Source organism: Sapajus apella, unplaced genomic scaffold (genome assembly GCF_009761245.1).
Source record: "Sapajus apella isolate SASKATOON/1434 unplaced genomic scaffold, GSC_monkey_1.0 scaffold6, whole genome shotgun sequence".
Taxonomy (NCBI): Eukaryota; Metazoa; Chordata; class Mammalia; order Primates; family Cebidae; genus Sapajus; species Sapajus apella.
Window position 1 is genome coordinate 11,115,589 of NW_022436946.1, and position 15,390 is coordinate 11,130,978.

The 15,390-nt window shown below is 42.6% G+C and overlaps 1 long non-coding RNA gene across 1 annotated transcript; it reads right to left on the reverse strand.

Moving 5' to 3' along the window:
* Positions 1 to 4,753: 4,753 nt before the first annotated feature.
* On the reverse strand, positions 4,754 to 14,264 carry LOC116549212. Its single transcript, XR_004267752.1, has 3 exons — positions 14,155 to 14,264; positions 13,866 to 13,984; positions 4,754 to 5,831 (listed from the first exon to the last, which is right to left on the reverse strand). It is a non-coding gene; the product is annotated as an uncharacterized LOC116549212 (long non-coding RNA).
* Between the last annotated feature and the right edge of the window lie 1,126 nt (positions 14,265 to 15,390).

Sequence of the window (15,390 nt, forward strand, 5' to 3'; positions counted from 1 at the left end):
AAAAAAAAAAAAATTATTCACTTTCTCTTTCCGCCATCTTTCGGCGCCGCCACAGTAGTGCACATGAATGTCCTGGCTGAAGCTCTCAAGAGCATCAATAATGCCGGAAAAAGAGGCAAACGCCAGGTGATTAGGCTGTGCTCCAAAGTCATCTTCCGGTTTCTCACTGTGATGATGAAGCATGGTTACGTTGGTGAATTTGAAATCATTGATGATTACAGAGCTGGGAAAATTGTTGTGAACCTCACAGGCAGGCTAAACAAGTGTGGCGTGATCAGCCCCAGATTTGATGTGCAACTCAAAGCTCTAGAAAAATGGCAGAATAATCTGCTTCCATCCCGCCAGTTTGGTTTCATTGCACTGACAACCTCAGCTGGCATCAGGGACCGTGAAGAAGCAAGACAAAAACACACAGGAGGGAAAATCCTGGGATTCTTTTTCTAGGGATGTAATATATATATTTACAAATAAAATGCCTCATGGACAAAAAAAGAAAATGATTCACTTTAAATAAGTAAACTGGTTTATTGAATTAGAAGAGATTTCCACCCTCCCCCTCCACCCCAAAAATACTTTGGTAAAATAAATAACTTTCTGTCTTTAAATTATTGTTCTGGGAAACATGGGTATTGTAAATCCTGGGGCCACGGAGACTAAAGATGCTTATTGGCTTCTTAATGGATTGATACCTGGAGTGTCTTTATTGTATGTCCCCTTCTCCCTCCCAATCAAGAAATCATGTAAGCTGATCTCAACCACTAACCTCCATTGATCCCCATGACATCTGGGAGAAGAGCAAGGAAAAGAGGAAGTGCTAGAGGCTGAGCTGTAAGTGAAAGATAGTGTATTACTTAAATGATTACAAGTTAACAGAACGATCCTGAGATAGGATTAGTGACAAAATTAAGTTCTATCGGGTTGCTGCTACTGAGGAAGATTATATTTCCTAGAGAAGATTTTTAAAGCTACATAGTGTTTAAAATGTTTGGTCCCATCATATTTATGTACCTGCATCAAAATAATTATTAAAAAAAGACAAGTAGATTTTAAGCACTAAATGCTTACAGGCTGTAACACTTGTTGATAGTACCCAAATTACTAGATGTCATCAGGCTTTCTTCATGCGGATTTACAGAACAGTAACAACTTAAAGACTAGGAGGAAATAGATATTATAGATGATGATGACATGTTGTAAATAATTGTTTATGTCTTAATAGAGGATCTCCTCTTAGTTGTTTAAATTATTCGAACAATAAGCAAGAACAAATATAAAGAATCCGGATATTCATTGATTATGTTTGTCTTTGATAAAAGCTGCCAGTTGTTAAACACCAGTTAGATAACAATTTTGACACACATTATCTCTTATGCTTACTCTGACCAAATAAGGCATCCCTTTTTACAGAAGAAGAAACTGAGGCTAAGAGAGATTAAACTTGTCCTAATTACTCAACTAATAATGTCCAGAATCAGGCTTCAAACTAGGTGCATTTTACCTCAAACTAAGACCATTCTGTTTCTCTTTCAATTTATTGCCTTCTTATTGTTACTGTCAACCAAGATTAATATCCGTTTTTACTTTCCACTGTTTTAGTTTTTAAGATTGCACAGAGACACTGCCAAGAGTCCTTGGAAATTGAAATGTGAACGATAGCAAAGCATGCCATAGATTAAAATGGAAATAGACTTTACAAAGCAAATAACCTATAGCTCTAAGCACCACGAAGGGTTATGAAATACATCACAGTGTAAACATTTTCATGGGGGGACCATGGAGAGTTAAAGAAAATAGTGAAGGTTATAGAAGTGCCACAAAGGTCAGGTTACTTTTTGTTGTTGTTAACAGTTTGATAAGTTTCGGTGTTTGGAGATGATCCTATCCAAATGCAAAGTTTTTGCTTTCGAAGACACGACTAATGGTAAGCAACATGCATTTAGCTTTTCCTACTACTACTTCTGCATGTTTCAGTCCCAATATTATAAAGACTAAGAAAAACCACTTTGACTTTTTTCAGGTTAAAACTTCGAAGTCCTGGCCAGGAGCGGTGGCTCAGCCTGTAATCCCAGCACCTTGGGTGGCCAAGGTGAGCTGATTACCTGAGGTTGGGAGTTCAAGACTAGCCTGACCAACATGGAGAAACCCTGTCTGTGCTAAAAGCACAAAAAATTAGCCGAGTGTGGTGGCGCATGACTGTAATCCCAGCTACTCGGGAGGCTGAGGCACAAAAATTGCTTGAACCTGGGAGGTAAAAGTTGTGGTGAGCCGAGATCACACCATTGCACTCCAGCCGGGGCAACAAGGGCAAAACTCTGTCTCTAAATAAATAAATGAATATTCAAAGTCCTGAAAGCACACCTAATTGAGAATAGTTACAAAGGAAACTTAGAGGAAAACTGCCTTGCATAGAGTAGATCAGTCATAAACATTTGTTGGTTTGATTTTTATTGGAAGGAAAATTATTTTTTTAATTTTTGGTTAATCTCTCCTCATAATTTTATTTATACAAAAAGTTGATTTATTTTTGCTTTACCAACAGTTTCATAAAGGTTTCCATGACTTTGCTGCTGATGAACCTAATGCTAATATGAGATCTTAGCTTTATCTGGTATTTTCTGTTTCATGATTAAACCACTGATTTACAGCTGCAACATCCAAAAAATAATAATTTTATGATTCTCTTTTAGTTAGGTAATAAAAATACATCCCATTAGTAATATAATATAATTTGCCTCATGTGGTTTCCAGAGAATACAGTGGTTTTTCTTAAGTTAATAGTATTGTATCGTTTATATTCATGGCTTCAGAAGAGGAAAATAAGTAAGATTCATAGTTGAGGACACAAGACTTGCTACAAAAAATATAAGAAAGCAATAAGCATCTAATGTCAAATAAATTGATGTATTTTATATACAAATATATTTATATAACGTGTAATATCTATATATAGTAATATATACAATGCATTTATTTGACATATTTGATTATATGATATATAGCAATACATACATGTATATGGGATGTAATGTGTATCTATTTATATGTATAACACATCCATTTATTTGACATTGTATGTGTATATCTTTTTTCATATTTTAAACAAATGATGTTAAGAAGGCTATTCATTGAAATGTTAATAGAGGTTGCCTGTGGATTATTGGATTACAGATAATTTTTATTTTCTATTTGCTAAGTTATTTTGAGTTTTTTACAATAAACATGTTTATAAAAGTAATAGATTTCTCAAAAATAAAAAAACAGAAATTATAATTACAGGTAAGAAATTACATTCCATCCTAAATTCTACATCAATCAAACAGGAAGCATACATTAAACACCTAGACACCATATTGTTCTTTCCAATTTCAAGTCTTTCTTTTTTTTTTTTTTTTGAGATGGAGTCTCGCTCTGTCGCCCAGGCTGGAGTGCAGTGGTACGATCTTGGCTCACTGCAACCTCCACCTCCCGGGTTCAAGCAATTTTCTGCCTCAGCCTCCTGGGTAGCTAGGATTACAGGTGCCTGCCACCACCACACCCGGCTAATTTTTATATTTTTAGTAGAGACTGGGTCACCGTGTTGGCCAGGATGGTCTCGAACCCCTGACCTCAAGGTATCTGCCTGCCTCAGCCTCCCAAAGTGCTGGGATTACAGGCATGAGCCACTGTGCCTGGCCCCAACTCCAAGTCTTTCTTTATGAGAAACTGCCACAGACAATTAAACAGAAACTATTCTTAGCAATTTATCATCGTGGTGTCTTCCCAAAGCATCATTCTTGATTTGTATAGAAACAAAAATCATCTTCTGTATGCATACTTAATTTGTTTATGTTATATTTAATACAATTATAATAATTACAATAATAAGTATAAGAGGCTGGTAAGCACCAGCTAACTCAACTAATGGGAGCAGACGTATGTAGGTGGCTTAGATGGGGTTTCCCAGGAAATCTGATGGAGATTTGGAGATAGGAGATTCACTGGTAATTGTCAGCAACAACACTCATAAGGAAGTGAAGAAAGCCCAGAATTGGGCAGAGGGAAAAATAATGTGATAGCAATGGAGGCCCCCACCAATCCCTGGAAGGTCTCTGAAGCTGAAATGACTCTTCAAAGTTGTCCCAAAATAATGCAAGGGCCTTGAGGGCCCTAAATCCACTGACTAGTTATTGGATGTGGACTGGCCCTGTGGCAGGGGTATAACTTGAGTTAGACAACTTCCTTCTCCCAAGGGCAATTCCTAGAGAGGCATTCAGCTATGGGTCCTTGACATCTCAACACTTTCTGGCTAAAAATATGGATGGCTCTGTCCTGGCAGATGTGGTAATGTGGGTTGCATGCCACAGCCAGCAGCCAACACAGCCAGTGCTTACACCACACAGATCCACATGCTTTATAGATTCACCCCATATGGCAACAACTCTTCTAGCATTCTAATTGGTCTCATTTCCTGGAAAATCTTATAAGAGGAAGGTTAGTGGAACGAACTACATTTGCCACCCCTGCAGCTCATGGCAAGGCCCATCTGATCCTCACTGTCTCCTTTCTACTTCTCATTCTAGATCCCCCTTGTCCTTAGCCAACACCTCTGCTGCTCTAGGTGGCTCACCTTGCAGGGTGATGCAGACTCTTGTCCCCCTGGTGGTCTGAGTCCCTTGTCACCAGGCCCTTCTCAGACTTTGGCAGTTACACTTATCCATTTACCATCAACACTGAACAGGGGAGTGTTAAAGAAAAAATTATTCAATGACATTTATTAAAGCACGGTCAGGCAGACTTAATTCGGGACCATTGAGAGAGGCATAGGAACCACTGCAATCAGATTTTGCATTAAGGCAGAGAGATTGGGCTCAACTCCAAATGCAGCATGGGCAAGTGGGAATTTATAGCTAAGGAGCAGGGTGGGGCTCAGTGGAGGGGAACTACTTAGAGGAAACATGAGGGGTTAGGGGGACTCTGGTTCAACCAACCGAACAGGATTCTTGCTGAAGACAGGGCAGGATGATCAGACATCACCTGGGGAGAAAGTCGAAGATGAGGAACAGGATCAGCTTTCCAGGTTGATCAGATTGATCAGGATCAGCTCTCCAGGTTGGTCGGATTTTCCAGGTTGATCGGATATTGAGAGTGGGGACTTCTTGCTAAACAGACTTGGCAGGTACTTTGCTAAAACTGGATTTTACAAGGAAGTGCACAGATGGGCCTAGGAGAAGTCTTAGGAGCCTGACTAAAGTTTGGCCAAGCCAAAAATTTTTGTCAGGGGTAATAAGAGATACCCACAATAGATATCTCCGGTGTTTAACTTATTCTTTCCTGACTCAATTGTATAAAATAAGTGTATTTCCTTCCTATGAGTAAGTTCAATTACCCTTAGGTGTGTTAATTGTTTCCCTACTAAGGAGCCCTTAGTAACTGGACTGCATTTGTGGCTGAAAGTTTAATGGGACTAATAATAAACCTCATAGTGGAAGCACTTGTCTTTGACAACTAGGATCTCTAGAGGCCCAAAGCCTAGGACTGAGGGGACAAGAAGGGGTCTCCAAGTTGGTCACTCCTAACTAAGCAAGTGGGGCCAATCTAACTTTCACCCGTTGGTTCCCTGTCTCATAGAGAGCCCACTGATCAGGGACATTGTAGCATATAGTCATTAATTCAGGGTCCTCTCTGGGCAGAGTATCATCTTCAAACTGGCATGTAATTACACCTTCAGAAGATCATTGTATCACTCTCCCTGGTCAGCCACTTCCGGATTCTATAGTATGTGAGAGGTCCTATGGACACCTATGGTCACGTGTCCACTGAGCAGTAGAGGTGTTGGCTGAGGGCAAGGGGATCTAGAATGAGAAGAAAAAAGGAGACAACAAGGATCCCCTGTGGTCTTGTCATGACCTTCCAAACTGTCTCCTTCCAAGCCCCTGACTACCCAGCCACAAACTCTTTGTTACTATCCCTGGGTTTAAAGTATATTCTCATCTTGGGCCACCTCTCATTGATGTGAATGGGGTCTCTTGTTCTGAAGCAACATTACACAGATTTCAGGTTCATAATATAAACATTCTGGTGAAACACCCTCCCATACTGGAGGGTGGGCAGAAAAGCAGACATATGCCCAGAATATATTTGATTAAAGATAAATCAACTTGTCACCAAGTATCCGATTGGTCTCCTTGAGGAATATGCTGTATCGGGAACTGAACTTGGGTCTCACTGCTGGCAGGTTGGACATGTGGCCTTGGTAAGTGGGAATCTATGGTGTGGGGTTCATGCGTAGCTTCCATTGCTGCTGCAGAAACCATTCAGTCCTGAACCCAGTGTGCCAACTTGGGGGTGGCAGATTGCAAGGGCTGCCTGACAGCAACTGGCCAGGTCATTTTCTCTGCTTGGTTATCTTGTGCCTTCTCTATAGTGGATGTTTTCTGTTGGGTGTGAACATGTAGTACAAAGAGATTCCCACTCCAGTCCCACTCATAGGCTCAACCGCATGCTTTTCCCCAGACATCCTCCTCTCTGATCTTCCAAGCTGTCTCCTTCCAAGCCCCTGACCAACCAGCCAAACCCTTTGTTCCTGTCCCTGGGTTTAATGTATATTCTTATCTTGGGCCACTTCTCACACACAAAGTGAATGACTAGGTGCCTTAACTGAAACCCTCCCCAGTAAATTTCCCCTCACTAATGTTCTTTAGGCCCCCACACAAGTTGGGCTAACCCAAATTTTAACTATTCTGTTCTGTAGAAGACACTTCTAAGTGAATAAAAAGGCAAGCCACAGACGTTAGAAAATACTTGTAAACCACATGTCCGACAAAAAAACTTGTATCAACAATATATAAAGAATTTTCAAAGCCAGGTGCGGTGGCTCATGCCTGTAATCCCACCTCTTTGGGAGGCTGAGGCAGGCGGATCAAGAGGTCAGGAGATCGAGACCATCCTGACCACCATGGCAAAACCCCGTCTCTACTAAAAATACAAAAAATTAGCTTGGCGTAGTGGCATACACCTGAGTCCCAGCTACTCAGGAGGCTGAGGCAGGAGAATCACTTGGACCTGGGAGGCAGAGGCTGCAGTGAACTGAGATTGTGCCACTACACTTCAGCCTGGGCAACAAAGCGAGACTCCGTCTCAACAAAAAAACAAGGAATTTTCAAAACTCAACAATAAAAAAAACAAAGAACTCAATACAGGCCAGGCACAGTGGCTAACACCTGTAATTCCAGCACTTTGGGAGGCCAAGGCAGGTGGATCCCTTGAGGTCAGGAGTTCAAGGCCAGCCAGGCCAACATGGTGAACTCTGTCTCTACTAAAAATACAAAAAATCCCAGCTACTTGGGAGGTTGAGGTAAGAGAATCTCTTGAACCCAGGAGGCGGAGGTTACAGTGAGCTGAAATTGCTCATGCACCACTGCACTCCAGCCTGGGTAACAGAGTGACACATTGTCTCAAAACAAACAACCAAAACCAAAACAAAACAATTCTGCAATATAAAATGGGAAACAGTTTGAATAGACACTTAACCAAGGAAGATATTCAGATGGCAAGTAAGTACATGAAGTGGTGATCATTTGTCTTAGGAAAATGCAAATTTAAATTACAGTGAGATGCTGCTACACACCTATTAGAATGACATTAGAATGGCTTAAGAGATTGTGGGACAAAACTAAAATTCAGATGTATTTCTGGTGGAAATGCAAAATGGTACAGCCATTTTGAGAAAATAGCATTTTTCAAATAGACGTATGTTAAGCATTCACCGAACAATCCTACTCCTACATATTTTATCAATAATCACCCTAAATTGGAAGTAACCCCAATGTCCTTTAACTAGTGAATGGATAAACAAACTGTAATCGTCCATACAACAGAATACTATTCGGTGCTTAAACCACTGATACAAGTAAGAACATGGAAGAATCTCAAATGCATTAATCTATGTGAAAATAAATCCAGACTTAAGAGGCTACATCCTACGTGATTCCATGTATATGACATTTTTGGCAGAAGAAGAGGAACAGAAAACAAATCAGTGGTTGCCGGGGCACTGAGGGTGGAGAGCGGAGCTGAGTACAGAAGGGCAGCACAAAGGAATTTTTTTGGATCATGGAATTCTATATCTTGATTTTGGCGGTGGCTCCATGGCTGTTTGCATTTGTCAAATTTTACTGTATCTAATGTATTTATCTTAAAAACGATATTAGAGACTTTCGGTTAAACAGCTGATGCATTTGCTGACAGTAACCAACTAATTGGTTTTGTCTGAAAACCAGCATTTTAAAATCTGCAGCTACATACTATAGACCACCTGTATTAAAATAGCGTTCTCATTATGTCACTTTTAAAAACTGATATTACTAAAAATGTATTGGAAATAAATTAGACTTGAACTCAAAGGGCCAATGTGTTACATTGTATTTCTTTTCCTTTATATTTGGAAATATACATTTAAGCGACAGACATAGAAAAAAAATTTCATTCATTGTGAAACTGTTAAGCCCTCTACCACTCAGCCCACCCAGTATTCATCTGGGAACCGAGGAGGCACCCTCCACCTCTTCAGGCTTCTTGTCTTTTTGAGCTCCTGCTTCCATGGGGGAGGATATATTTGTTTGGAGGGCTCTCACACAGACACATTGCTTCTCATAGATCGATGATGTCTAGGACTCTGCCTCCATCCAGGGAAGTGTGTCTGCAGGCTGAGGCAGTGGTTGCTAGCAGTAAGTTTCATTCAGTTGCTTCTTAGTAAGCCCATAAGGAAAGGGGTCTGACTTTATTTTTTTTCTTTGGAATGTGTGATTCTCATGACTTTTGGTCTTCAGCTTGGCTTTGGTTGTCAATGAGAAAACTAATCCATGTCCTGTTACATTAGGAAAGCCTCACAGAGCAATAGAACCACTGGAAGAGTCCCTCTCAAAATCTGATAATGCACATGTTGTGGCCAATTCAGTTATTTGGCCCGGGTAGGGGGAAGGAGTGCATGAAGGAATCAAGGGTGCTAGCGAAGTACCTTGGACATAATGACAACAAGGTCCCTGAACTGTATAATCCCTGAGGACAAGACTATGAAGCTTGTTTTACATCGGCACAAGATGCTCAAGTATATTTTTGAATACACTAACTATGTGCTGGTATTGAGGAGAACCTGAAGGTTATAAGGAGTGTATTAGTTCGTTCTCATGCTGCTAATAAAGACATAATCAAGACTGGGTAATTTATAAAGGAAAGAGGTTTAATTTATCCACAGTTTAGCATGGCTGGGGAGACCTCAGGGAACTTACAGTCATGGCCAAAGGGGAAGCAAACGTCTTTCTTCACATGGTGGCAGCAAGAAGTGTCAAGCCAAAGGGGAAAAGCTCCTTATAAAATCATTAGATTTTGTGAGAACTCACTCACTATCACAAGAACAGCATGGAGGTAACTGCCCCCATGATTCAACTACCTCCCATAGGGTCCCTCCAGCAACATGTGGGGATTATGAGAACTACAATTCTAGATGAGATTTGGGTGGGGACACAGCCAAACTGTATCATTCTGCTGCTGGCCTTTCCCAAATCTCATGTCTTCACATTTCAAAACACAATCATGCCTTTCCAACAGTCCCCCAAAGTCTTAACTCATTCCAGCATTAACCCAAAAGTCCATAGTCCAAAGTCTCATCTGAAACAAGGCAAGTCCCTTCTGTCTATGAGCCTGTAAAGTCAAAAGCAAGTTAGTTACTTCCTAGATACAATGGGGGTACAGGAATTGGGTAAATTTAGTCATTCCAAATGGGAGAAATTGGCCAGAACAAAGGGGCTACAGGCCCCATGCAAGTCTGAAATCCAGCAGAGCAGTCAAATCTTAAAGCTCCAAAATGATCTTCTTTGACTCCATGTCTGACATCCAGGTCATGCTGATGCAAGAGGTGAGTTCCCATGGTCTTGGGCAGCTCTGCCCCGTGGCTTTGCAGGGTCCAGTCCCCCTTCTGGCTGCTTTCATGTGCTGGCATTGAGTGTCTGTGGCTTTTCCAGGCACATGATGCAAGCTGTCGGTGAACCTACCATGCTGGGGTCTGGAGGATGGTGGCCCTCTTCTCCCAGCTCCCTTAGACAGTGCCCCAGTGGGATCTCTGCGTAGGGGCTCCCACCCCACATTTCCCTTCTGCACTGCCCTAGCAGAGGTTCTCCATGAGGGCATCACCCCTGCAGCAAAATTCTGCCTGGACATCCAGGCATTTCTATACATCCTCCGAAATCTGGGCAGAGGTTTCCAAACCTCAGTTCTTGACTTCTGTGCACCTGCAGGTTCAACACCATGTGAAAGATGCCAAGGCTTGATTCTTACACCGTCTGAAACCACAGCCTAAGCTGTACCCTGGCCTCTTCTAGCCACGGCTGGAGTGGCTGGGATGCAAGGCACCAAGTCTCCAGGCTGCACACAGCAGGGGAGCCCTAAGCCTGGCCCATGAAACCATTTGTCCCTCCTAGGTTTCTGGGCCTGTGATGAGGGGGGCTGCTGCAAAGATCTCTCTCATGCCCTGGAGACATGTTCCCCATTGTCTTGGTGATTAACATTCAGCTCTTTGTTACATATGCAAACTTTTTCCCAGGAAATGGGGTTTTCTTTTCTATTGCATCATCAGGCTGCAAATTTTCCAAACTTTTATGCTCTGTTTCCCCTTGAACACTTTGCCACTTATAAATTTCTTCTGCCAGATGCTTATAAATCATCTCGCTCACATTCAAAGTTCCACAAATCTCTAGGGCAGGGGCAAAATGCCACAAGTCTCTCTGCACAGGAAGAGTTACCTTTACTGCAGTTCCCAAAAAGTTCTTCACCTCCATCTGAGACCACCTCAGCCTGGAATACATTGTCCAGATTATTGTCAGCATTTTGATCAAAGCCATTCAAACAAGTCTCTAGGAAGCTCCAAACTTTCCCACAACTTCCTGTGTGCTTAGCCCTTCAAATCTCTAGGAAGTTCTAAACTTCCCCACATTTTCCTATTTTCTTCTGAACCCTCCAAACTTTTCCAACCTCATCCTGTTACCCAGTTCCAAAGTCGCTTCCACATTTTCAGGTATCTTTACGACAGCACCCCACTCTTTGCAGTGCCAATTTATTGTGTTAGTCTGTTCTCAGGCTGCTAATAAAGGCATACCCAAGGCTGGGTAGTTTATAAAGGAAAGCGGTTTAATTGACTCAGTTCAGGATGGCTGGGGAAGCCACAGGAAACTTACAATCTTGGCAGAAGGTGAAGTAAGCATGTCCTTCTTCACATGGTGGCAGTAAGGAAAAGTGCTGAGGAAAAGGGGAAAAGCCCCTTAAAAACCCATAAGAGCTCCCGATAACTCACTCACTAACACAGGAACAGCATGGGCTAACTGCCCCCATGATTCTCTTACTTCCCAACGGGTTCTTCCCACGACACATGGGAATTATGAAAACGATTCAATATGAGATTTGGGGGAAGACACAGCCAAACCATATCAAGGAGCAATTTTTTTTTTTAGATGGCGTCTCACTTTGTTACCCAGGCTGGAGTGCTGTGGTGCCATCTCAGCTTGCTGTGACCTCCATCTCCCAGGTTCAAGCGATTCCCTGCCTGAGCCTCCCAAATAGCTGGGATTACAGGTGTATGCCACCATGTCTGGCTGAATTTTTTTTTTTTGTATTTTTAATATAGACGGGGTTTAGCCACGTTGGCCAGGCTGGTCTTGAACTCCTGACCTCAGGTGATCTGCCCACCTAGGCCTCCCAAAGTGTTGGGATTTTACTTTACTTTTCAAAGCTAGCAGTGGGGAGATAGCTAGCTTACACCTCTGGAAACTGCTTCAAAAGTCTGGGCTGAAGGCAGAGGTTTAAAAAAGGGAAGCTCAAGATGGGAGACGTGCAGAAGTTGTGCAGGGATCAGAGGCTGTTAGTCTTGCTTCAATACCTATCTTGAGTTATGCTCCAGCTAAAATGCAGGCTGGTGTCAGCTTGCCTGTGGCCAGGCTGCAGATTAACTACCTTGAGGCAATCTTTAAGTGGGGGAAAATTCTGCAGCTGGGTCTTTGTGCCTAGTTCATTTTAAATTAGCCCCTGGAATTTTTAAGAAGCATACAGTTAGATCACTGTGTATTGGGTAAGGGAGTACATTGTGGGAAATGAAAGGGAGTGTAGTTTCAAAGCATGCTTCAAGGCTATATTTTAAGACGAAAGAGAAAAGGTTTCTACAGTTTGTTTCAAAGTTACATCTTTAGGCTGGGAAGAAAGGAGAAAAGAAAAAAATTTTGTTTTGAAGCTGAACTACTTAGTTATAATATCTGGTTTTGCTTAAAATCAGTTTTCAAGGACTTATCCACAATAACATTAATTGAGGACTTACTGTATTGAATGGTTTATCACATCAATGTTGAAATTCACGCTTTCATTAATTCAACAAACTATTGTTGATATACATTATGTGTCACATACTGGGCTTTGGCACTGTGGCAATGAATAAATATTTTCCCTTCCCTCCCTTCCTTCCTTCCTTCCTTTTTCTTTTCTTTTTTCTTTTTCTTTTCTATTTCTATTTCTTTTTCTTTTTTTTTTTGATACAGAGTCTTGCTCTGTCACCCACATTGGAGTGCAGTGGTGTGATCACTGCTCACTGCAGCCTCTATTTCCCGGGCTGCAGTGATCCTCCCACCTCAGCATCCCGAGTAGCTGGGACTACAGGTGCACACCATCATGCCTGGCTATTTTTGTATTTTTGGTGGAGATCGTGTTTCACCATGTTACCCAGCCTGGCCTTGAACTCCTCAGCTCAAGCAATCCACGCACCTTGGCCTCCCAAAGTGCTGGGATACAGGCACAAGCCACCATGCCTGGCCAAGAAATATTCTCTTAATAACAAACTTAATAAGGAAATAAGAAAGGCAATACAGGGCAGTGATTTTAGAGTTGAGACAGCCTGGAGTTTGAATCCCAGATCTGGATATTTAACAGCAACATGACTTACACAATATTCAACCCATTTTGCCTCAGTTTTCTAATCTGTAAAAAAAACCCTAATAGTACCTACTTAATAGCGTTGTGATTAATGTGGCAATTAGTATAAAGTTTTAGAACAATGCCTGAAACTTAGTAAGTATTCAATAATTAGTTATCAGAAATGTAAAAGACATAGATGTAATGTCAGGTAGTGAAAAGTGTTATAAAGAAAAAGAATTCAGGCTGGGTGCGGTGGCTCATGCCTGTAATCTCAGCACTGTGGGAGGCTGAGGCGGGTGAGCCCAAGAGTTTGAGACCAGCCTGGGCAACATGGCAAAACTCTGTCTCTACAAAACACACGCACACAAAATTTAGCTGGGCATGGTGGCCTGGGCCTGTGGGCCCAGCTACCTGGGAGGCTGAGGTGGGAGAATCACCTGAGCCTGGGAGGTTGAGGCTACAGTGAGCCAAGATTATGCCACTGCATTCCAGCCTGGGCAACAGTGGGAGACCCTGTCTCAAAAGAAAAAAAAAAAGAATTCAGATAAGGGGCTAGTGTGTGGTGGGACTATTTTAGAGCAGCTGTTGTGGGAAGGCTGCTCTGAGGAGGTGACATATGAACAGGGACCTGAAACCATGTGAGTAAATACACCATGCCATGGTTTGTGGAAGGACTATTTTAGATAGCAGGAGCAAAGGCCCTGGGGCAGATAAGAGCTGTAAGACCTAGCAAAGGTGGCAGAGAAAAAGATGCAAAGACAGTTGTGAGCCAGTCCCTACCTCCCTGTGCTCTTCCCGTTTACACCTTTGGAAGGAAGCTGTCTGGAGGGCTCTGATCACTTCCTACAGGTGCCCTAAAAGGACATATGAGGGGCTGGCTGTAGCAAACTGAAAGTCTTAGAGATGGGAAATTAGCTTAATGGATAGTATGTACTTACCTTTATCAAATGCTACTAGTCAGGTCAGAAGACATTGACAGGTCCACAATCTCTTATCTTTTTTAAAAATAGATAACACAATGCCTGTGACTGTGCACATATTAACATTCCGTGAAGGCCTGGAGTGAAATGAATAAATATTGACACTAAGCGGCATCCACAAAGGCTAGAAATGGCTTCATGCAAGCTTAGCTTAGATTTTGCCTCCAAATGAGGCAGGGCAGGTTTTACTTCCAAAGGGTTACAAAAAAGTCTTCGGGTTTTCGGTGCTCTTTGAATTTGCTATTACCTGTAATAATGTCCTCATATGTGCCATCTATAGAGCCGCAATCTGGGAAACAAGCTGTAGAAGACAAAATAAAACCCAAAAATCTGTGTGATTCTGCCTTAGCTACTGTCTTTGAAATATTTTATATTTGCTAAGTGTAAATTCTTAAGATATACATATTATTATTATTTTATTTTTATTTATTTATTTTTTTTGAGACGGAGTTTCACTCATGTTACCCAGGCTGGAATGCAATGCTGCGATCTCTGCTCACCGCAACCTCCGCCTCCTGGGTTCAGGCAATTCTCCTGCCTCAGCCTCCTGAGTAGCTGGGGCTGGGATTACAGGCATGCACCATCATGCCCAGCTAATGTTTTGTATTTTTAGTAGAGACAGAGTTTCACCATGTTGACCAGGATGGTCTCGATCTCTTGACCTCGTGATCCACCCGCCTCGGCCTCCCAAGGTGCTGGGATTACAGGCTTGAGCCACCGCACCCGGCCGATATATTTTTTTTTTTTTTTTGAGACTGAGTCTTGCTCTGTCACCAAGGCTGGAGTGCAGTGGCACTTCCTCCGCTCACTGCAACCTCCAACCCGTGGGTTCAAGCAGTTCTCCTCCCTCAGCCTCCTGAGCAGCTGGGACTGTAAGTGTGCGCCACCACGCCCGGCTAATTTTCGTATTTTTAGTAGAGATGGGGTTTCACCGTGTTAGCCAGGATGGTCTCGATCTCCTGACATCGTGATTCGCCCATCTCAGACTCCTAAAGTGCTGGGATTACAGGCGTGAGCCACCGCGTCCGGCGAAGATAATCCACTTGAAATAGCTTAGGAACCCCCTCTCTGAGACAAGTGCAGATTAAAAGAGCGCCACTCCATGATTTTCATAAAGGAGGAAATAAGGGATGGCAGCCCCTGTGGGCAGCCAGGGCCTACATGAGTTGATGGAGTTGATGGTATAAATGTAAAGTATTGCCCGGGCGCGGTGTCTCTCGCCTGTAATCCCAGCACTTTGGGAGACCGAGGGAGGGGGATCACGCGGTCAGGAGACAGAGACCATTCTGGCTAACACGGTGAAAACCCATCTTTACTAAAAATACAAAAAATTAGCCAGGCGTGGTGGCGGGCGCGGAGAGTCCCAGCTACGCGGGAGGCTAAGCAGGAGAATCGCTTGAACCTGGGAGGCGGAGGCTGCTGTGATCTGAGATCGTGCCACTGCACTCCAGCCTGGCGACAGAGCGAGACTCCGTCTCAAAAA